The sequence below is a fragment of the Ictidomys tridecemlineatus genome, unplaced genomic scaffold, assembly GCF_052094955.1.
Source record: "Ictidomys tridecemlineatus isolate mIctTri1 unplaced genomic scaffold, mIctTri1.hap1 Scaffold_163, whole genome shotgun sequence".
NCBI classification, from domain to species: Eukaryota; Metazoa; Chordata; class Mammalia; order Rodentia; family Sciuridae; genus Ictidomys; species Ictidomys tridecemlineatus.
Genome location: NW_027521425.1, coordinates 68727 through 92987, shown reverse-complemented (window position 1 = coordinate 92987; position 24261 = coordinate 68727). Strand labels below are relative to the sequence as shown.

At 35.5% G+C, this 24261-nt stretch overlaps 1 non-coding gene and 1 pseudogene across 1 annotated transcript; one reads left to right on the top strand and one right to left on the bottom strand.

Annotated features, from left to right (window-relative positions):
* The first annotated feature begins 1738 nt into the window (after positions 1 to 1738).
* On the top strand, positions 1739 to 6998 carry LOC144372790 (protein kintoun pseudogene; annotated as a pseudogene).
* Positions 6999 to 22856: 15858 nt separating this feature from the next.
* Positions 22857 to 22963, bottom strand: LOC144372802 (U6 spliceosomal RNA). Its single transcript, XR_013432679.1, has one exon. It is a non-coding gene; the product is annotated as a U6 spliceosomal RNA (small nuclear RNA).
* Between the last annotated feature and the right edge of the window lie 1298 nt (positions 22964 to 24261).

The window sequence follows — 24261 nt, the reverse complement described above, 5'->3', positions numbered from 1 at the left end:
TGTGTAATTTCCAAATGCAAACATATGCAAATAACCTTGCATATTTTAGCTTCTAGGATTGGGACTCAAATCGGTCCCTGTGGTTTTAATAGTAATAATTTATATAAATTTAACAAAATAACTGTGCACAATTTTTGACAGAGTCATAGAAGTTAAAATTTTAGAGTTACAGTTTTTTAGAAAGTACAAATGCAACTTTCTAATGAGTAAACAGAGCTGTGGTCGTCCAAGGTGGGTGCCTGAGTCATTCAATGCTGTAATTATTTTTTTACCTTTGCCCAGATTAAAAAATTGCAAATTAATCTACCATAAAATTATATTCTATTGAAACTGCAGTGTAATCTGAAAAAGAAATGAATAACTTGATCCATGTTAAAGCAAAGGGCAAAAAAGAATGGAGATTTTTCAGAGTTCAATCTGCAAGCTGTTGGGAATTCTTTCACTTAGCTTTCCTTCCTTTATGCCACAAGCAATGAGCTCTATATGTGGAGCAAACCATAGTTGTTAATTTGACTCATTTGAGATAAATATGATTTTTTTCCAAGAAAGATAGAGTAGCCCCTGTATGTTATGGATTGATCAATAATATATGAGCAAATTGAGTTTCTGCAGAGTTATACAAGTCCAGGCATAAATAATGAAAATAATTTAAAACAAACTGAGATATTGGGAAAAGGCAAACATTTATGAGTCTAGGCAAGATTTGTAACTGGATATTTATTAGTTACATGTTGGCTGAGGCTGTGTTCCCATGCAACTCTTGAGACCCAAGTAGTGTTAGACATGCTAGTATCTTGTTTGGGGATCAATCCCAAGTATACCAGTGGAGAAGTTAATATATGATACAATTAATAAGCAAGTTACCCCTGGGACACATAAAATAAACTTCAGAGTTGTCACATCTGTGAATGAGGAGGCTGCAGGTTTTTTTAATCATTAGTTGTGGAGTAGTCCCAAAGGTTTAATCTTTCCAGCATATGTCATCCTTCCCACTCTTGACAGTGGCTGGAAAAAATCCTAACAAATATAGGTGTTTCCTGTACACCTGGAAAACACACACACACACACACACACACATACACACACACACACACACACACACACACACACACACAGAGAGAGAGAGAGAGAGAGAGAGAGAGAGAGAGAGAGAGAGAGAGAGAGAGTCTCATGGGTTAATTAGCAGTTTTAAGCAGGTTTGAATTTACCAGGTTCTATGGTACCAAGTAAGAAGATATGATAGTAATATATTCTCAGAATGTGGGGATAAAATAAAATTATGAAATATTATAGGGAGTAATAATAGGTTCCTCTAAACTATACACAAGGATGTAGCTCAGGTGAAATCTATGTACAACATCCTTTCTCTCCCTGGTTCTGCAGAGTAAACTGCATTGTCATAACTACAAGCATGGATTTAGCTCAAATGAGGTTTTTAGCCAAAATACTGAAGAACTCCTGGAAATAGAGTCCCCTTTGCAATTGAATGGATAAGGCTCTAAGAGTCTGATATGATGTTATGCATAATGTAGGTCATATTGCTAGCTCTTTGAGCTTCACTCCATGCCCACCAAAAAAAATCTCCTGATTTTAAATCAATCCCAGATAGATTAATCTATAAAGAGAAGAGTTAATACTACATACTAATATAATTTTATTTGGCATTGTAAATTAGTGAAATTTAAAAGTTGATATCATGATATTGGCCAAGACAAAGTCAAGTTCCTGGATCTAGATCATGGCAACTTCATCAGTTATTATGAGACCACCTAGTAATGCCTCTTTCAAGAACTATCTAGCCAGTATTAAGTCTGGTAAGAAACCTGCAATCCTCAGCAATGGAGATCTAGTTTTCAGGTACTGAAATACAGAATAGTGGTGTATTTGAAAGATTTCTGTCAGCATACAAAGATACCAGAGACACTACTTATGAAGGAAAATAAGGTTTATTTTGATTTATAGTTCTGGGAGTTCAAGTCCATTAATATGGACCTCTATTCATGGCAGCACATCATGGTAGGAGCATGGGCCTACCAATCTAACAGAGACTGAGAAATGGCATCTGCATATATCAGATTTACTTATGGACCTTTGGAGAACACTCATCCAACCATAGCAAAATTCTTCTTTATGTGCATTTCTATAATATTTTATTCATGTGTTTAAAAAATAATCAGGTTTCAACACTGGCCATCCTAGGAATATGTAGAATGAAATGTGCAATTCAGATTAACCCTAAGTTTAAATTAATTGGGAAAACATCCAGTTATATATGTATTCCTCAGAACTCTTACTACCTCAATTTCTAGGTTTAAAAAGTTGAAAAGATATTGTATACTCTAATTCTATTTAGAGATTCAAAATATATATTAACCTTTAAAGATTTGGGATGTCTTTAAGATATGTGTTCAACTTTAACTCAGAATTTTTCCTTTCTTCTCTAAGGCCTTCTACTTTCTTTAATGACACATTTATTAATGTCCCTTAGAATATATTAATAGATTATCATTTCCATCAATTTATTATTCTATTTAATGTGTTAAAAGTCATTATTAAAGTTTGTAATTGGGAAAATTAATCTATTTTTTCACATATTTATAAAGGTTGAATGCCTTGTGATTATTTATTTTGCCCTGGAATAATATTCAAATCAATTTCTGCTTATCTTCTTTTTACATAATGTTGGTTCTCTTAATAACAATACAGTTTACCAAATATAGAAAACTGCATTTTCATTTCTCAGATCACAAGAAAATCTTTTCCAATTCTGTGCAAATATTTTTTTTCTGCATTTCCTAGTGTACATCTATTTGCATTGCTAGGTCAATATGCTTGAGTTGCCAATATAAACATTGAAATGATCTGAAACTCCCTCTGACAGAGAGGTTTCCCCCACTGATAGTCATTCTTCTATATTTTGCTGTGTAAAAAATTCAATTCTCTGTTCAGATATTAAGGCTTTGCCAGGGGTGGGCTTTTATGTCATTAACAAATTGTGGGTATCTCTTTCATTACCTGGAAGGAGTGAAGATAAAAACAACACCGACTCTGAAAGCATAAGCAAATAAAAAGATTTCAAAGTCTGACTGCTAGCTGAGATTTTCTTTAAGCTCAATATATATAGGCATCTAACTGGGAGTGGGGTGTGTGTAAGCATGTTTATGTGTGTATATCACTGAGTGTATGTGGGTACACATATGTGAGCAATCATGCATACATGCCCATTAGTTTGTCTTACAGTCTTGTGTCAACTGACACCTTTTTTGCCTCTAAAAAGAGACTAGAATCTTGATTTTATAATACATTTTCTCATAGGAACAATAATTGTGAAATATCACAGTGAGTGAATCCATCATTACTAATATAAAATGTTTAAACTAAGAAGAGAGTTTATATTTGAGGGTAAAATATATGGAAAAGAGAGAGGCATTGAACTACACACTATTTTTTTGTGAAAAACCTAAATGAAATTTGAGGGTATCTAGAGAAAGAAAAAGGAACCAAGAGGCCCAGTACTGTCAGAGTCTCTCCAGAGTTTATGTGATTGAGTGAATTAGGCACTTTCAATAATAAGACTCAGGCTTAATCTAAACTTTAAAAGGGACTTATGGAATTTGTAATAACTCTCCCTAATGTCCATGGCACTCTCATTTCCCATTTAGCTTTCTTTTCATTAGTATGTCTATGCTGGACACTAACATGTAACACATATTTTTATTTAACTACATCTCTGAGGATCTCAGAACTGTGTGGACAATTTCAGACTCCATTAAAAATCACATTTATCAGTGATTATGAAGGAGTGAACAACTACAAAATAGGGAACAGACTGATTTTCTCAAGTTCACAGAGGGAAGCTGTAATAGACACAGGAGAATAAAGTAAGTTTTGTGATTTGATTAGCTGAAAGCTTCCTACTGCACCTTTCCAACTGGGAGACTTGAAAATAAGTGAATGATATAGCCTTGTGGGCAGGAGGCAATAGAAAGGAGTGCGGGAAATCACCTCAATCCACTGGATTAGCACTGCCATGAAATGGGATGGTCCCTGTGCATCTCTTGAAACATGTATTGTTTTCTAATTTTGGGGGGTATAATATTCATAGTAGTATCTTGTGATACTTTTTATGTCTGCAGTATCGGTTGTAAAGTCTCCTTTTCATTTATAATTTCACTTATTTGTGTCTTCTCTTTTGTAACTTTTGCTAAAGCTTTGTCAATTTTTACAAAATTATTTCAATTTCATTTATATTGTATGCTTTTTTCTAGTTATTATCATTAATTTCTACTCTTGATATTTATCACTTTCTCTCTTATTTTTTTCTTTAAGTATACCATTAGGTTATTTGGGGTATTCCTTTTCTTCCTTGCTACAAGGGATTGAACTCAGGAACATTTAGCTACTAAGTGACATTCCGAGCCCTTTTTTGTTATTTTTTTAATTGAATCAGGATATCAGTTGCATAGGGCTAGCTTTAAACTTGTGATTCTCCTGCCTCAGCCTTCTGAGCTTCTGGAATTTTAAGAGTGCACCACTGCACTCTGCACCACCCATGCCTGGCACTTATTTTTGGTGTAGGTACTTCTTGTTAGTGATTTTCCTTTACAAAGTAATCACACTATATCCCATGTTTTAGAATATCATGTTTCCAGTTTTGCTTGTTTAAACATACTTTCGATTTTTACTTTTATTTTTTTCTTTATTCTGGAGCATAGTGTTTAATTTACACGTAATTGTGAATTTTCCAAGCCCCTTTCCTTTATCAATCTCTATTTTCAATATCATTTACTCAGAAAAGATAATCAATATTATTTGTTGAGAGCCACAGCCGAAGGGGCCCCAGCAAACTTCTAGTTTCCAGCTGATTGGCTCCTCTGTGGTGATGCTATTGGGCTGTTTCCCCGCCCTTTCAGACCATGGAGCTGCTCATTGGGGGGCTTTATTTGGCTCTGCCCATGCAAACCAGCCAATTGGCCTCAAGAGCAGGAGGAGTCGGAGGGTTGAGAGGCTTGTGGGAAGATGTGGTAGCAGTTGGGCTCTGAGGGAATTCCTTAAGAGCTCATGTGGTCTGGCGTGTGTTCTAAAAATAAAGTTGGTTTCTGCTTGATAAGTGGCTCTTGAATTGTGCCAGGCCAGACTGCAGCAATCATTTCAGTTTTTTAAAATTGATTAATTCTTGTTTTGTGTCCTAACATGTAATCTGTACTTCAAAATGATCTAAGGGCATTTTAAATGACTATGTATTCAGGTGCTGTTAAATTAACTATTCTGTTCTAAAATGCACTTTATATAGAAAATTTTCTTATATTTTTCTTTCTGTGTGATCTGTCCATAATTGAAAGTGGTATATCAAAGTCCCCTACTTTCATTGTATTGCAGCCAATCACCTTTCAGATCTATTAATACCTGTTTTTAATGTTTAGAATCACTAATTTTGGGTGCCTATATATTTACAATTCTTATATCCTTCCAGTGAATTAACCCATATATTTATACTATGGCCTTTTTCTCTTGTTTTAGTTTTTTTAAAATTTAAGGTGTATATTATCTGATAAAGTATAAGCTACTCCTGTTAGCATAATTACAGCTATCTTCCTTTTCCCCACCCCTAATTTATGAATACTGTACTTATTCCCTAGAAATAGAAAGTAGCCCAAGATAAAACCTACTGGGAGTGTGGGGAAAGCAGGCCCCCATAGACATTGGGATCGCCAGCCCAGGTGCCCTCGAGGTGGCGTGGAGTCTCTGTCAGCATGCGCTGGGGAGGAGATTGAACTCCAGCCAGAAGAGCGAGGTTTGGGTAGGCATTCGGTGTTGCTGCCAGGCCTAGAGGAGGAGTCATCCCCAGGAACTTGGAGCTCACCTGGGGATGGTGGCATGTGCTCCCCTAGTACTTCATCTCTGGCCCTTGACCAGGAGTCTCCTGTAGGAAGAGGGAGTGCATGAGGAGATATCAGTATAGAGAAATGCGAGGACCTGGAGGGCCCCGGATGGCGAGACTTGTGATCCAGCAATGAATGGCCTCAGAACGAGAGCAGGGAACCTTTGGGGTCCTCCTATGCAGTGTAATCAGGATGAGGAATCCTTGACTTTGCTAATTCAAGTGCTGCACATTCAGCCTCAAAGTCTTCAGTGGAATCTGAACCTCCTCTGGAACAAACTGGGCTTCTTCACACAAGACTTGGTTTATTCCTTCTTCTTGCAGTTTGCTCCAGAAAATAAATTAAGTACCAAAGAACCTGAGATCAGTGTTTCTTTAAACAATGCAGTGATAGTACTGGCTAAATCTCCACAGAGCCATGGACATTGGCGAGAGTGGTACTATGGTTTAAACAAAGATTATTTGAAAGAAAAGTTGTTTCTTAATGAAGAAAATGTTAATGAGTTTCTTGAAAAGGTCCTGCGCTCTCCATTTACACAGAAAATGTCCCTGTCCCCACCATTAATTGAAGTTCTTCAGGTTACTGATGAGAAGATTCAAATTCACGAAGAGGTACAAGAACGTAGTAATCCTGATCAGCTTCAAGGAAAGGAAAAAATTCAATGAAGAATGTCCTCTAACTGAAATAGAAAATGTAAATCATTTTACCACCTCTACAACTGATTCTGATTCATTTATAGCAGTTAAAGCACTAGAAATAGATACTTGTGGTTCAGTTGCAGGATTTCAACAAGAGTCTCTTGATGTTTCTCAAATGCTATATGGAAAATCAAAGCAACCTGAAGCAAAAATGGAACCTGCTTTTATTAAACAGAAAGGTTCTACTGACTCAAATGAGGACAAAGATAATTTAAAAGAACAGGTAATAACCAAAGAAAAAGAAATGGATGGACATCACATATCTTCTTTACTGAACAAAACTATAGTTCACAATATACCTGATTTTGATAGCATAAAAGAAACCAATATACAAGATGGTACTGTGCATATTATTAAAGATTATGTGACACATTGTGCATTAACTTTTCAGAATTCTTTGCTATATGATTTAGATTAATTCTATATTATTTTGGAAATTAAATGTTGAGTAAAAAATTTTTGGACCTAAAATAGTTTCTTTCTGTTAAACAGTAAAACAAAGGTAGTCAACAAAAAATACAACTAAAATTTGGAATTTTAATTCCAATGGGTAAACTGTATTTTTTCCCTTTAAATAGTTTAATAGTTTAATCTTGGAGATGTTTTATAATTCATCTAGTAGATATATTTTTTGAAATAGAGATGTAAAATAGTTTTAATACAACCTGTGTGTGAGTGTGTGTGTGTGTGTGTGTGTGTGTGTGTGTGTGTGTGTGTGTATATATATATATATATATATATATATATAATGACTTCTGTGTTTATTTTTGCTTCTTCTGCTTACCCTTACTTTCAAATTTCAAAATAAATATTCACCAAGTTGTGTTTGTCACACAAAACAAAACAAAACCCTACTGGCATGGAGAAGTGCTTGTCTCTGTTCTCTCATTGAGAAGATAACCAGTTCCTCCCTGCAATGGGGAGGAACTTGTTTCCCTGTTCTCTCCTTGAGAAGATAAAGAGACATGCCAGTTTCCCTGTCCCCTCTCTGAGAAACAGGAAAACTACCTGTCTCTGTTCCCAAGAAACAAACATGCCTTTCACAAGATCAGGGGATGCTCACTGTGTCAGTAAAGAATAAATACACCGCTAGCCTGTGGCTCTGATTCTAGCATAGTATCACTCTCACCATGTAAATGATGACATTCAAGGGGGAATTGCTGTTGACCTCTTTCCCTTGCTGCTTCTGCCCTTCTGTGTGCAGAGCAGCCTTGTCAGACTCCTGAAAATAAACCCGCTTCTTATCTCAGGTGTGTGTGTGTGATTAGTCCTGTGCCACTTTTCTTTCAACTCCTGTTCTCTTTTGATTTCCATTGGCAAGAACATTTTATTCCTTCCTTTTCAGGTTATATATGTCCTTACAGGTAAAGAAAGTCTTTTTTAGGCAGCATATAAATTATTTATTTTAACTACTCATTTAGGTACACTGTGCCTTTGATTGCAGAGAACTTCACTTATATTTAAGGTAATTAAGGTAATATATTTAGTGAATATTTTCTATATCATGAATATCCTCATTCTTCTACCACTACATCTTTGACTATAGAGTGGCCATTTAGGAATCTTTAAGCCTGTCTTTTCTATTTGTCTTTCAGTTTGTGTGCAACTTGACCATACAGATAAAAATTAAAGGCAGTTCAAAGAAACACTATTAATAAAGCTTTCCTGAGGTGAAAGCCCAGTCGTTCTAACTTTAAAGCATAGAGGCTGATTGTTGTACACATGGTTCAGGTAATTGGAAATGATTGCAGAACAGCTCACCAAAGGTGTTGAACAAAGACATCACACTTTTTACTCACCTTTCAAATCACAGTATGGGTTTCTTTAGAGAGCAGATATTCTAATAGATTTTAAACTTAATGTGTGTATGGCCACAGAGCAACAGAATCCTGGTGTCTTTGTGAAGACAAGTGATCATGGTCATGGCTGGAAATGGAGAGAAGACCAGATATTCAAAAATGACTCCTGAAAGTTTTAGCAAACAGTACATTAAGACTGAATAAGTGGCTCTTTTAAAATTATAAATTAATCTTATCAAGAGCCAGTAAGAATGCCACAAGCAATTTAATATTTGGATCACCAGCACTTTGCTGTGCACAACATATATTGATGAGCTGCCATTTTTGTCTCTTGTGAAAATTAAATGGAAAATGTGTGTGGCCAAAAATACTAAATGGTTCAGTTATAGTAAATGTGAGCTTAGTGCTAATTAACATTCTGAGTCTTGCTTCTCATCTAATTTCAGATAACTAGACTGCATAATAAAAGAAAAACACAAAGGTTTTCACAGAAAGAGTGTATCTGAACACATTTTTTTTTCCTTTGGACAATAAAAGAACATTTTCTTCAGAAAGAGTGCTAGATTAAAAAACAAATTCATCTTCTGTTTTGGAAGAATACTCTCACTTCTACTGTGTTTCTATTTTACCTGGTCTAAATTTATACATCTATAACCATTATAATTTACTCTTATATTATTTTCTATTTGTAATATTATGACCATTATTTCCTATAATTAAATATTGTCAAATTACCTTTATAAACACACACATACCATTTAATGTATTCGTTCTAGCCATGTACCTGATAGGAGGTAGATTTCCCTAATTCTATCCAACCCTCAGTAGACCACATGGAAACTAATTACCCCCTAATTATCATTAGCTCCTAATTGCCTCCTAATATTACCATTTTTTTGCAATTGTCACATCCCCTAAGTGAATAATGTTTGCATAGCAAATTCTCAGCGAACAGTTTCCAAATTGAACCAAATTATGAATTTAGTGTGTTTTAAGCTCTATCCCTAATAAAAGTCTTTTATCAAAGACAGATTTTTAGAAATCTTTGAAATTTTACTCCCTTTATGTAATTATTTCTGATTCCTTATTTATTTTGAGGGGAAAATTATTTCTTTTTATCAGTTCTTGAAAATTTTTTCTGAAATACAAAGGCAGACTCTATCAAGAGGATTACAGAAAGTTGCATACAAGATGTTTGCCAAAGAGTTTCACCTATCCAGTGAGAAATTAATAAAATAATTAACCCAAATGTAAAGTGAATTTTTCTAATTGACTTAAATAAAAGTGCACAGAAGTAAAGGGTTGTATTGATGGAAAATCGTTTAACAGTAAACTTCTTTCTGGTGAACCTGTGGAAAACAGAGAAACAATTTTAAGTCCATCATCGGGTTTTGTATTCCATTACTACTTAGGTCTATTCATTATAATGTATTTCAATTCATGTAATATACATTCACATCAGATACAGATGAACAAATAAATTTATTTAGAATCAAATCTTTGTCCATAGGTGAATCAATGACCAAGTAAGATACCAGTACAGAGATAGCAAGTAAGGTTCATTTTGAAGGAAATTATGAGAATATGGATCAGAGTTACCTGCATTGTTCTTCATGGAGAGTTTTCCTACAGGGAATCCTATGGGAGCAAGAGGACCAAGGGGGGCCTAGCCTGATGCAATGCTGCTGAACTCTTTCAGATAAAGTCAGTATTCTATTTACTATTATGTTGGTTTTTAAGTATAGAGAGAGTTTTTCTCCACTTACAACACAGAAGCACTGACAGTCACAGTTTTTTGTTGAAATAGGCATTTTCTAAATTTTTTTTTGGATTCACAAACTTATTTCATATATATATATATATATATATATATATATATATATATATATATATATATATATATATACTGAAGTTGCCCCCCATGCTTTCTTTCTTTTTTCCCCAAACTTATTTCTTATATGCAATACAATCTCATAATGATTTCTAAAGAATTACAAAGAAATTTACTCATATTTGTATGCTATATATTTAAGACACATCTGCTAAGTATTTTTAAGTATAAGGAAGATAATTATAATATATGTGTCTTCCTTTCCAGCTCTGTGGGTCAAGATTGTTATTGTTTTTACCCTATAGGTTTGCTTTGCTCTTGTAGGGTTCTAAGACCTCTCCTTTGTGGCAAAGGACAATGTTAACAGATCCTAATATCAACAATATACCACCTGTAACAATTTGTTGTTATTAAGACATTTACAGTTTAGTCTAAATGTATAGAAATGTTGGATTCAATTATTGTCTAAAATATAATCAGTAGTTTTGTAAAAATGTTTACAGATTCAGACAGTGGACAATGAACAGCAAGTGTGGTGTAGAATGATTTGGAGGGGATAGGATTGAGAATATAGAGTTAATATATCTGAGGGAGTGTGACAGAGAAATCTAATGAAGAGAGTTAGTAGCAAGGGAATAGACAGGAAGTATTCTGTACTTCATCTTGGATAACCTTTCTCACCATATTTCATGGGGGCAGCCCTCAGAGTGGTTCTCCATCTGACCAGGTACCAGGTACGTTGAAAGACAGAAGAGTACATATAACAAACACACATGTATTTAGAAAAATACAAGATGTTAAAATAGTAAAATTTGCAAGGGGAAAGAAAAATGAAAGAAGAAAAAGGGAAAAAAAGGGAAAAGGGCAAATATAATACCTCTATATTAAATTATCCAGATGACTCAGTCCTCAAAATCCTATTTAATGCAAAGTTCTGTTTTCACATATATTGGGAATGTGAGGGCTGGGGGATAAGGGGGTAGAAGAGATAGAAGAAAAACATACTCAAAAGAAAAACCAGGGTTATTGCTAGTTTTAGAGATCCATATCTTCTTTTTCTCTTCTTATCCAATAGGTGACATTGTCTCTTTTAAGCTGGTGTCTCTGCCATCAGAATGGTGTAGGTAACCAGGATGGGAAGTCTCGTCTTGATGTAGAGCATTTGGAAGTGGGGAGTGCCACTTGCAAGTCCCTGCAAGGAGAGTGCACCTCATGGGTCTCTTTTTGGGATCGCTTGTCTGAGTTGTGTGCCCGGTATAGTCTCCCTCTCTTGCCTAGACATTTCCCAGTTCCTGGTCTCTTGGTTAGGCTACAAACTTTAGTCCCCTCCCCTCTCACTTCGCAGTTCCAACCTACAGGACTTCTTACACACAGACTCACACCAGTTGGGCGGCACGCTCGTTGCACTGCACACCTGCCTAACTGGGAGCTGTTTTTGTGTTGAGTGGTCACTGTTCTGAGTTATCACCACTGGTTTGGGGGTGTTGGATACTTGGTACCTGGCCAGATGGAGCACCACTCTGAGGGATGCCCTTATGAAATATGGTGAGAAAAGTTATCCAAGATGGAGTTGGTCTTCTTCCAGTGCCGGGGTGTCTGGAAAGCTGTGGGGAGCTGGACGATGGCATTATGCTGTGGATAGGTAGTAGCCAAGTGACCTGCATGAGAATAGAACAGTCTGGAGTTCTGCAGAGGTGCTGATTGGTGATTCTGCTAAGGTGCTTGAGAGCCCTGTGTGGGCTAGAACTTTGGGCTTTGGCTTTGGGGACCCAGAGGTCTGGAGTGCTGCTTGACGCTGAGGCTCTACGCCCTGCTCGGGAGTCACGGGTGCTGGTGATTTCTGTGGAAATCAGCTATATAGGGATTCTCTTACACACTCTGAGATGCAATATTCCAACTAGGTGAGATATGGGTCATCGAGTGACACAGGATGCTGACTCCCTCTGGTCTGCCATCTTGAAATCCCTGGTCTGTCTTTTAAGGGAGATAATTTATTATTCTTTATTTAATCTCTTTAATTCATTCTCTTTATTTTTTATTGATCTGTTCAGATGTTCAAGTCTTTTCTTTATTCAGTCTTGTTTGTAACACTATGTATTCCTAAGAACTTATTAATTTCTTCCAGGTTATACAATTCATTGTCATATACTTATAAGTTTTGTCTCCTGTGACCTGTTGTATTTCTCTAAAGTCACTTGTAATATCCTCTCTTTTATTTATGATTTTACATATTAGCATTTTCTCTTGTTTTTTTAGTTCAGATAAAGTTTACCATTGTTTATGTTTGCAAACAACTAATTTTAGTTTCATTGATTTTTTATCACTTTTACAGTTTCTGTTTATCTCTTTCTGATCTTTATTGTTTCCTTCCTTCTAAAGCCAGACTACTTTAGTTCTTTTTCTATTTTCTTGAGAGATAAGTTATATCTTTCACCTTCATGTATTTGAACATTTGTATTTATCCCCAGAATCTAAAAATTTTCTATTTCTTTAAATAACCTTTTTAACTTCTTTCATTAAACTTCTATAACTTGAATACTTGCTCTTTTGTTGCTGTCTTATCTTCTCAATCATTTTTGTTGCTAATACTTTATATTGCATTTTAATTTCACTCATTATACTTCTCATCTCTGTTAAATTCTTATTTGGAATGTTCATTTTTTTCCTGATTTTATTGGCTTTTTTCTCTTAAGTTTTCTTGAAATTTGCTGAATTTTCTTAATGCATTTATGTGAACTATTTTTCAGACAGTTTTGTATATCTCCAATTTTTCAGGGTCAGTTACTAGCATATTGCATTATTTTGGTGGTATTATGTCTCCTTGTTTTTGTTTGTATTTTTTTTCTCTATTTTTACATCTGCCCTTTTGAAGAAATAAGATCTTATTTCAGTTTTTGAAGAATGACTCTGTCTTGGAAGGTCTTCTCTAATCAGCCCATTCAGAAGTTCTGGGCAAGCTATGTAGCATGGTCAACATTTAGCCAATGTCAGATTCCTATGGTATGCTGGCCTGGTGTCTTGAGTTGGTGGCACTGGGCCAGAAACCTGTACCACTAAAATTAAAACCTTTGGCTTAATCTGTGGAGGGTGAGATGAATCTGTATCTTCAGGACTGACTTGCAAATTTGGTTCATGGGGATTGACCTGGTGTTAGTGTAGTCTTTGGGCCTGAGATTGAAGGGGCATTACATGGGAATGGACCTGGAGCCTAAGTCCATAGGCATAGGCAGAGGGTTAAGATCCACAGGAACCAGCCTGAAACCTGGGTATGCAGAGGTTACCAGCAGAACCTGGGTAACCCAAGTCTAAGGAGGTGTAACTCATTCTAGGGTTTACCAGGGTGAACCTAGGTCCCTGGTGACTGACCTAGATCCTGGGGTCAACCTGCTAGCCTGATACATAGAGCTATGGGATCCTCTCCTGGAGTCTAGAACTGTGGAGATTAGCTGGTCTATGGGTCCATTGGTGCTCATCTGCAGGCTGAATGTATGGGGTTCACGGATACTGGCCTGCATGTCAATGAAGACTTGCCATAGTCTTGCCAGGACTTTGATTCCATGGACATGTTCTTGAAGTGTATATTTATAGGGGCCAGTAAAGGGATAGTATCTCTTGGTAAAGGACTAGATTCTGAATCTCCTTGAGAAGACATGTGCATGGGTCTGATGGAAGTTGAGACTAAGGGACTAGCATAGAGAATAGGTCAAGGGGGCTATTCTGGCACAGTGCAGGCTTAGAGTTTGAGTACATGGGTAATGTCATTTTATTTGAAGTCAGGGTCACTAATGTGGACCCAAGAGAAGATTTAGTAGCAGTTATATACACCTAGCTGACTCTGGGATAGTCTGTAATATAAACCTGGGCTGCAGTGGCTGGCCTGAGGCTTGGTAATCCTGAAGTCTGGAAACATGAGAGGCATCCCAGAGTATGGATCAGTAGAGCTCTCTTGACCTTGGGACAAATCTGTAGCCAAATTCAGTGGGGTTGACCTGGCACAGGGTCACTCTGGCATTTAGGCCAACTGGTAATCTGGTGATAAAAGAGTCCAACCAACACTGAAGTATCTCATACACCAAGTATGCTAGGCAGACATGGAGCCTATGGCCATGGGATCCAACCTGATACCAAGTCAAGTCTGAAGGCTCATTCTCCAAAAGCAGCCTGAAGTTCAGGGCTATGCAAGTCTTCTGAACTTGGATTTTACTAGGAATGACTGGTATTGGTCTCTGAATTCAAACCTGGGTCTCATTTCCTTCTCCTTCCACCACCTGGAGGGGTATGTGTGTTTGTATTTTTGTTATTATTATTGCTATTATTGTTTATGATGATGATTATTATTTTGGTACTGGAAAATGAACCCACAGACATTTTAACAATGAGCTACAACCTCAGCTTTATTGTTTATTCATTTTATTTTGAGGCAGGGTCTTGCTAAGATGTTCAGGCTGGCCTCAAACTTGTGATTCTCCTGCCTAAGTCTTTAAAGTCACCGGAAATACAGATGCACTCCACTGTGCCCATCTCTGAAGTGTATTTCTTTTAGTGCTTGTTCTGATTGTAGTTTGAGAGTTATAATGACATGATGCAAAATAAATCAGTCCTTCCTATATCCTTCAAAGCCTCTTTCCTTACATACATGCGTCACTTAACAACAGAAATACATTCTAATAAATGCATTGTTATATGATTGTGTTGCTATATATGCATTATACTTTGTACTTACATAAACCTAGCTAGCATAGATCAATCACTTGATGTGGTCTTTGGATATAATCAAGAGACATGATAAACATGAAATGTATGAAGTTGTTACAGATATAACATGGCATACTACTTTATGATAAACTTGTTTCTATAGGCACAAGGAGTATATTCTAATGATAAAAAACTATGGTATAGAAACTACATATAGTAGTAGCACAGTCATTTATTTTTAGTATTAAGCATTATATACCTATACCATCTGTACTACCATTTATATGATGGGCAGCACAGTAGGTTTGTTTGCACCAGCATCACGCAAACATGTGAGAAACACATTTCATTATTATATTTTCAAGGGTCTTGCTAAGAAACAGGAATTTTTTCAGCTCCATTATTATCTCATGGGAATACTGTTGTATATGTGGCCTGTCATTGACCAAAAAATTGTGGTTATGCAACACATAATAATATATCTTTGCTATACCCAGGTGTTTTCATCTCTCACCTGGTCTCCTTACCTTTTGTAAAGATATTTTTGAACAGAGATAGTTGTTCCAATGTATGTTTTTATGCATATAAAAAGTAAGAAATCCTATTCCACTGTATTGTTGAATTTACAGAGAATGTCAGATATGTACCACTTTATTTCTATTTTAGAAATAGGATGCTGAAACTCAAGAGAGGTTGAGTGGCTTAGGTCAAATCATAAACACTGAAATTGAATTCCATGAAATTGAAATCCATACTCTGTTTCCATTTGGGAAACACCAAAATAAACTGGGTCAGAGTACAGAGCATATGTAGACTACTGAATATGTAGAAAGATAGTATAGAGTATTTAGTGTATAGAACATAGATTCAGACTTAATACTATTAAAAACACCTCAGGTTATCTGCAAAGAAGAGGTGCTAAAGAAAGATTGCTTTGTCTTCATGTATTCTGTTGATAGTTTAGTTGCATAGTATCTTAGCATATATTACTACTCTTTAGGGCATTAATGATATAGATGGCATTGTCCTATGTATAATTTAGCATGGATAGTTGACAGAGAGGCTGTATTGTACAGCTGACAAGAGCACTTCCCCTAAAGTCAAATGCCAGGTTGGGAAGCCTCACGAACTGCCTACCTTGCACATGATCCTTGATTTATTTTTGTGCTTAGTTTCCATCTCACTAGGTAGTTGTGAAAATTGGATGAATAAATACATGTGAAGTCCATCATTGATGAAGAGCATGTTGTAAGTGGCTTAATAAATATTAGCCATTAATGATAGTATAGATTTTGTTTTCATGCATCTTGGCTTAGTGCAAAATGAACAGATTTTTAAAGAGATTAAGTTCAAATTCAATACTCCTTATTCCTGAGGAGTGGCAGACACCTCAATGTCCTAGGCCAGGCCTTGGGATCCTAACATCTAAATGCATCAACCAATATCTAAGAAGAAATTGTGTTTAGTAGGTAGTAATAAACTTATTTTGCTAATATAGGTAATAGGTTATTTTTTACCTTAAGTGAATAATTTCATGCACTAGGAATAAAAAATATCATTCTCTCTAGAATAATGCTAGCACAGTATATATGTTGATGTTATGAAAGTCCTTTTTCATGTACTTTAAATGATGCAATTCACATACACATACACACTCTCACAAAAATGAAATATGGCCTAATGATTTAAGATTTAAACACTCTAAAATGAAATGTGGATCTTCTTCCTGGAAGATTCCCCAAGAAATATGTCTTCATATTAAACATTCTTCAAAATTGCTAATGGTAAGTTTGGTCTCCTGAATCAGAGCATCAGTACCTGCTATTTTATTTACCTAAGCTGCTCCTCCAAGTTTCTTCCATCCTTACCATCAAGCACTCTTTTCCCATGAAGTCTTGATTGGCTCTCCATTTCTTTGTTAGTGTCCCTACCTCTGATTTTTTTGGATTATCTCTGCCATAGTCCTGCACCGCATAATAATGACAAGGCAAATTATGTTCCTAACCACACTGTAGACTCTAAAATGAAAGAAAATTGCTTTCATTTTGGTATTTTAGAAGTCTGAAATGGTCTCTTGCAGAAACTCAGTAGATGTTGATTAAGTAAAGATTCAGTTACTTTACATAATTAGGGTGATATGGATCCTTAATACTTTTTCCTCGTACTTTATATTCCTAATTATTTCTTTTTCAGATTCCCTAAATTATTTGAACAGGTAAACCCTATTGCTTTATATACATATTTACCCTGAAAGATTTTACCAACTGTTACCTTGAAAATACAAAATCTTTGTAATGAAGTTAAAATTTTCACATTTTTAAAAACCTTTATCTAAGAATGTTATAAATATAAGACTTTAATATTGTTTCCATCTGAGGTTGGAAATATTTTCTCTGTGCTACTATCTGCAGATGGTAAATAAATCATAGTTATACAAAAAATAATGTCTTTGGATTTAAGAAAACTTTTAGTCATCCTTCACAACTCATTGCAGATATAATTTTATATCTCCTTTCTTGTCTGTTCCCTCCATAAGGATCCTTCTAATCTCTGGTCTGTTGCTAAATCTTATATATAGTGAGGCATGTGCCATTCTATAATATTGTAATTTTTGATGTCCATCTTCATATGTAGGCTGCTTTCTAGTAAAATTTAAATCCTAAACATTTTAACCAGATAAATTTTCTGGGTTGAGACACCACCAGTCCTCACAGGCTAAACTGAAGCCACATCTTTGCCCAACCTGCTTTCTGACATGAAAATCTGAAAAGAAGGGAAACCTTCCTCCTATCATCATCTCCTAAATTTATGTCATCTTAAAGAAGAGAGAAGGCTGAAAGAGGAAATTGTAGTTGGACACAATACCTTTATTTTATTTATTTATTTTTTCTTTAATTGATTTATGTAGATCTAAAATTTCTTTAATCAAATCCTGATATATTGATAGGTTTAATTTTTGCATGAAACTCCTTGTGAAAAAGATAAAAGAAATAGTTTAAAATTTTTAAGTTATTATTTCATTTCAAGAGATCAAAAATCTTTAAAAAGTATTATCCTTTTCTAAATTCACTAGTACAAACATCATTTTAATTGTATTTTCAACTACCAAAAATTATTATAAAAAATTAGAGCTTCTTTCTCTGTAATAACGCTATCTGAGGAAAATCCTATATTTATTTTTAAAAAAAGCATGAGCATTTTAAACAACCATTATTTTGATTATTTCTCACTGTTTATTTATTAAGACATATTAGTTATGAACTTGACAGAACACTGACCATAATGAAAAATAAATATCTTATAATTAAGATAAATCATAACCCATTCTGTTGGAAACCAGTATGCCAGTCTTTTATTTAATGTTACCCATTCATGTAAATAAATAATTATGGGTAAGGTGAAATTAAAAGTTAATATTTTCTGGAGATTTATTGATGATTGATATGTTTGAATAAAAAAATAATGACTGCATGGAATATTAACAGTATGCAGAAGTGCATCTCTTCAAATTAAGGTTTCCTCTGTTCCCAGCCTTCATTCCTGCTCAGCTCCACAAAAGGCAATAATTTAATCAGTGTGAGAGATTAAGCTGCACAAGCCTGTTCCTGCATTGTTCAATAGGACAGATGTCTTCAATTACTATGACAGTGTACTCTGTGTGTGAGTCAGAGGTGAAGTGTTGAGATTTTTAGTTGAATTTTATTTGGATCAAATCATTTACAAAGAGCAAGCTAAGGATGAATTGCTAATGGAGAATATGAAAGAAGTATTACTAGAAGGTACTCTAGGATGGCATGACTCAGCAGAGAACTTCTCAGTGATTTGGGCTGATGACACCCAATCTGATTTGGAGTGTTTGATCTCTTCTGTGTAAAAAGTATAAGGATATTGAGAGATTGTGCTATAACCCATTTTGATTCATGTTGCCTATCCATGAAATATATTTCTTCAAGTGATAAGGACATGCATTCTTTTTTTTATTATTTTTTTAGTTGTAGTTGGAAACAATAACTTTATTTTATTTATTTATTTTTCTATGGTGCTGAGGATTGAACCCAGGGTTCTACACATGTGAGGTGAATGCTCTTCCACTGAACCACAACCCCAGCCCATGTGTTCATTTTAATAGTAAAGACATACTGATTCTAAACTCTTCTTCTCTACTTTGGCATATTCTTGGAATTTAATATTTTTTCATGATTATACTTGAAATATCCAGTTACATATCTCTCAAACCTTATCTCTCAGGCCGAATTTTTGCTTGCAAATTTCCCCAAATACATGAGTTACCCAATATTTCTACAGATTTTCTCAAGATTTAAATCTATTCAAAGAGGGATGCTGGAGTCACATAATTGAAGGGTTTATCAATTTTAAATTGGAGCTCACAGCTTAATTGTAGTATCACAGTGAGATTCCTGTGTCTACTCCAGCTCACAGGCTAACCTGAAGCCACACCTTTGCCTAACCTGCTTTGTGACATGAAAAGCTGAAAAAAAAAGGGAAGCCTTCCTTTTAGCATCATCTCTTATATTTACCTCCTCTTAAAGAAGAGAGAGAAGGCTGAAAGAGGAAAGAGATCTACATTAGTAAAGGGTCCTTGATTTGGAAATGTGCATTCAAGAGAAAGTATATTCCTCCTCCATACCTCTACATACCTTATCTCCATAAATGACCATAACTTCTGCCCACATCAACAAGTGTTCTCATCTTTAAAACAAACTGTTACTTCTTTGAACATCGAAAATCATGGAAGCCTTGTACCTACCCTGAAACTTTCATTCTTCCACCCAGATAATGGTTTTCAGATGAGTCACATCACTTTTAAAGACTCCCAGTGGCCTTCAAACATTTCAGGCTTCCAAACTTCTGACCTCCAAAATTGTCACATTTTTTTTCTCTTACCTTTTCTCTCCTCTCCCTCGATTCCAGCCAATGAGTCCCCTTTTAATTTCTCAAACACATCAACATACTCTGTGTAAGGCCTGCTCTGCTTAGGCTGATTTTTCACCAGGTCTGCAGCTGGTTTCTGTTTATTATATATGTTTCATCTTAATTATAGTTCCCTCAGAGAGATATTTTGTGACCTCATTATTTCCCATCCAGACATACTTCATCATAATACATATTCCTCCCTGGTACTTTCTAGCTCATTTGTTTTTATTCATTGTTTTCCTTGATTTATTAAAGATTTATTTTATCTCTTTCCACTTCAAAATATTCTGCTTTGTTTACTTATCTTCTTGAAGGCATCTCAGCCCAGAACAGCATATGACATAATGAAAGTTCAGTAACAGGTGCTGAATGAGTTAATAAATGCACATTCAGAAGATGAGCGGAATGATTATTTCTATTTACAGGATAAAAACCCTTCAAGATGATGTTAGCTATGTGCCAGAGATGTGTAGGTGAAAGGGTACAGTTGTTGTGATTGACTTATGCTTAATGATTTCTCCTGTCATATCATTACAATATCAATATCTTGAGTGAATTCATTTTTACAGATATTTGAGTTTTATGGAATAAGAGCCTTATGAGAAATTGGTTTTGTTTCTAGACATGTTAAATGTAGCTCAGTGGCTCTTGATTTTAAAATAGAGTGCAAATATCAATTTGGCTTTAGACTGTATTAACCCCTGAGATTTAGGTGTGCCTGCTGACTACAACAGGCTTTTCAAAAATTTACATAGATCCAAGAGACATAATGAGAAAAACAAATTGTGCACACAACTGATTAGGTCAAGCTGTACACATCAGATAAATGTGTGCATAACAGTGATGATAAAGGTGGCTGCCTTTTTTTTTTTTACTATATAACAGGTGAGCTATTATGTTCCTTACAGAAATCTTATACACACATTCTCTGATATAGGGGTAATTTTTTGGGGGTGGTTACCAAGGATTGACCCCAGAGGTACTTAACCACTGAGTTACATCCCCAGCTCTTTTTTAAATATTTTGTCTAGAGACAGGGTCTCAGTGTCTTTTTAAGTTGCTGAGGCTGCTTTGAACTTACAATCCTCCTCCCTCAGCCTCTAGAGCCACTGGAATTTCAGGCATGTGCCACAGGCTACAGGATTAATTCTTTTTTTTTTTATTGGTTGTTCACAACATTACAAAGCTCTTGACATATCATACTTCGAACAATAGTTTCAAGTGAGTTATGAACTCCCATTTTTACCCCAAATACAGATTGCAGAATCACATAGGTTACACATTCACATTTCTTAATTCTTTCACAGTGATGTTGCAACTGAGTCTTAAATGTTAAGAAAATGACAGTTACTGTCAAGTAACTTAAGTTTGAGAATCAGATAAAACCTGGGAATGGATCCAGAAATGTTTTTTAAACTATTGTTTCTCTAAATAATTTTTAATAATAGGAAGGTTCTACAAAGTAGCTCTTTACTCTGTACTTATCCTCATTTAAAACCCTGGGAAGTACTTTTGTGTGAGTGTGTGGGGGGGTGGTGGCACTGGGTATTGAAATCAAGGCCACTCAATCACTGAGCCACATCCTTGGCCCTTTTTGTATTTTATTTAGAGACATGACCTCATTGAGTGCTTAGCACATAGCTTTTGCTGAGTCTGGCTTTGAACTTGCCATCCTCCTGCCTCAGCCTCCTGAGCCACTGGGATCACAGGTGTGCCATGAAGGAAAAAACTCTGGGAGATTCTGAGAATAGAATGGGTACCTTAACAGTACAACCTTGGTTCAACATCAGGAAAGAGGTTGCTTATTCTTTTTAGCTCTCTCTCTTTTCTATTTTACCTAAGATGCATTATTTTGAGATCCTGCTGAGGGTGTGGTACAAACTCTGTTTCCTAGCCTCTCCCAACCCATCCACTAGTCAACAAAATGTGATTCTTCTGGCAGAGCACATGCATATACAGGTTAGTATCCAGTTTCTTGCCTGTTAGATTAGCAGGTACCAGGGGCAGAAGGTTCTCTGAGTTTCAAAGCACAGCCAGGCAGAGAATCTGGGGGAAAAGGTAACAGTGGAAGAGGATTGGAATGGTTAGTGCATGTGTGAGCCCTTAAAAGGTGTTCAGAGAAGAATCCCAGAAATATTTGGGAAGAACTGCAGGGGAATGGAGTCTTTGGGTTAACATCTGGGAGCAAAATCTATACATTTTAGTTATTATGGTTAATTTGCAGTATGTAATGAAAGATAAACTTTTTTTGTCATAAAAGACTGTAAAATGAATTAAACTTCTAGCAACTGGAAATGAAGAGAATTGTTGTAGTGTTAGTCTCCATATACCAGATAAGTAGAAAGAAGGAGAAGCAAAGGGATATTCAGGAGCAACAGAAACAGCAGGAAAGAAAGATAAAAATCATTTGATGAATAGACCATCACGTTAAGTGAAAAAAGTCAGACTCAGAAGATTAAGTGTCAGATATTTTCTCTCATATGCCGAAGCTAGAGAGGAAAAAAGAAAGCAAAGGTAAGGGTGAACTTTCTTAAAAATCAAAGGAATATCAAAAGAGGAAAGGCACCAAGAGATGGGAGGTAGGGAGGGAGGGGAGAAATGCTGGGAGGTGATATTGGCCAGATTGTATGGTTAGATTGTGTGCATATACAAGTATATAAAAATAAATTCCATCAATATATATAATTATAATTCACCAATAAAAATATGGGAAAAACAATCATTGAAAAGATAATTAAATTACAAACAAACAAGAATGTAATAGGCTGGTAGAATAGAGAGGTTGGAAACTGCCAGGACTGTACAATTTATTACTTACTTCTATGCACATATGTTTCAGGTAACAATGAAAGGTTATAATCAGTTTTATTTATAGTGTTCATTCAGACATTCTCAAATAATACATCTCAGACTTTAAAATTTCTAAATCTTACTATAAACATTTTATATCAGTAGGCTCTATTAGAATTTTGAGGCCCATAATTAGGTCCAAGATTTCAGAGATCTTTTTTTAAAATAAAATATGGAACACTTCACGAATTTGCATGTCATCCTTATGCAGGGGCCATGCTAATCTTCTCTGTATCATTCAAATTTTAGTATATGTGCTGCCAAAGTGAGCACTTGCAGAAATCTTAAGAAGACTGCTTAGGTTAGTTCTCCCTAGAGAAAATAGCCATGTAGCAGTAACTGAGAAATCTTAAATTGCTTTCCTTTATAGAGCTGTAATTGTCCTGACAGAATTGTGAGACTATTTTAATGTTTACATCTGCCCTGAAGGAAATGTTCCTTTTATAAAATGGATATAGACTACTAGTCAAAATCAATTGAGGTGTCCTAGAAGAAGTGTCCATGCTGGGAGGTCAGATGTGTGGACACCTGATCAAAGGTACAGACAGCTGGTGAACAGAGCCTGGTATTTCTTGAACAGAAATATTTTTGGGCTTAAAACCAATAAAAACCACTGCAGTCTCTTTCTGGTGTTTATCAAGCCACTATTTGTTAAGTCCTTTGTGAAGAAATAAGTAATAATCAGCCTTCACCTACAAGGAAGCATGAAAAATGAAGATACTATTTCTCTTTAAGTAGGTTATATTTGGAACCTGCACTTGTGGCCACACATAAAACCCACAGTAACACCCCTTACACACACACACACACACACACACACACACACACACACACACACAATGTCAATATCTTGGGGGCCTGACTCCATGCCCAGCACATACTTTGGGCTCCATGGAATTTGTTCGTTTACAGAATGGTTGGGTCCTTTTATATTGAGAGCTGCATGCCAGCAGATCCTACCAACTGTGGTAGTTTCTCATTGCTTACATAAATGCCGCAGAGCCTCAGTCTCATTTTTAGTACATTTTTGAAGATTTTCATGAGACCACTCGTGTTCAGCCTAATTACCCTCCATCATTTAAGAAGAGAGATATTTGAACAAACAAATAGGTTTTATTATTCCCACTATCCTTAAGAAATTGAGATTATTGTCTTGTTTTTGATCCAGCTCCTAAATGTGGCTACCTTTTAGGTTTTACTTTTAGTATTTCTATCTTGATTGTAGAAGAAAGCTTTAGCTGTAGAAATAGCAGTTAACTAGGAAACTGTGTGTTGAAGCTGTCCGAACAAAGGGCTTCCTGTCGATGCATCCCTCAATTTTCAATTTTCTTTTATTTTGTCATAAAGCTTTTAAATGCATAAATGTTTCTCTTTAATCATAAATATTTACTTAGCATAAGACATGGCAGATTCTATTTTTCATATTACTTCTTTTCTTTAAAATAACTCTGCATGAAGAGAATTAAGAATCATTAAGATTAAGTAATTGGTTCGAATGTGTAATATTCTGGGAACTTTTCACAGCATCAAGCTTCCTTTATTGGTTTGCTCTCTTTTCTCCTTTCTTGACA